This window comes from Tupaia chinensis, unplaced genomic scaffold, assembly GCF_000334495.1.
Source record: "Tupaia chinensis unplaced genomic scaffold, TupChi_1.0 Scaffold000005_2, whole genome shotgun sequence".
In the NCBI taxonomy this organism is placed as follows: Eukaryota; Metazoa; Chordata; class Mammalia; order Scandentia; family Tupaiidae; genus Tupaia; species Tupaia belangeri.
Genome location: NW_006159434.1, coordinates 1,746,662 through 1,747,088, shown reverse-complemented (window position 1 = coordinate 1,747,088; position 427 = coordinate 1,746,662).

The window sequence follows — 427 nt, the reverse complement described above, 5'->3', positions numbered from 1 at the left end:
CGCTTACCTGAGCCTCAAGGTGGAGAGTTTTTCTTGGAGTTTTATTGAATAGGCATGATTGAAAAATAATTGGCAGTGTGATTAAAATCAGTATCCACCTCCCTTGGTCCCAAATTCCAATGGTTTAATCAAGTGTTAATCTTTCTGGTGACCAGTTTTTTCTTTTTTTTCTAGTAAATGTAAATTTATACCAACTACCTGAAAACTCTGTTCCCAAATCAATAACACATACATACACACACACACAAAATAATTTAAAATAAACAACCGTCATTTTTGGAAAGGCCTTATGATGTAAATTTACAAGATTTTATATTAAGTCCCACAAATCTCACATAAACTCTGATCATATTTTTAAAGAATTTCTAAAAGTTGGGACCAGCAGTTAGCATAATGGCTGTTGCTGGACTCCCACGTCGTCGACTAC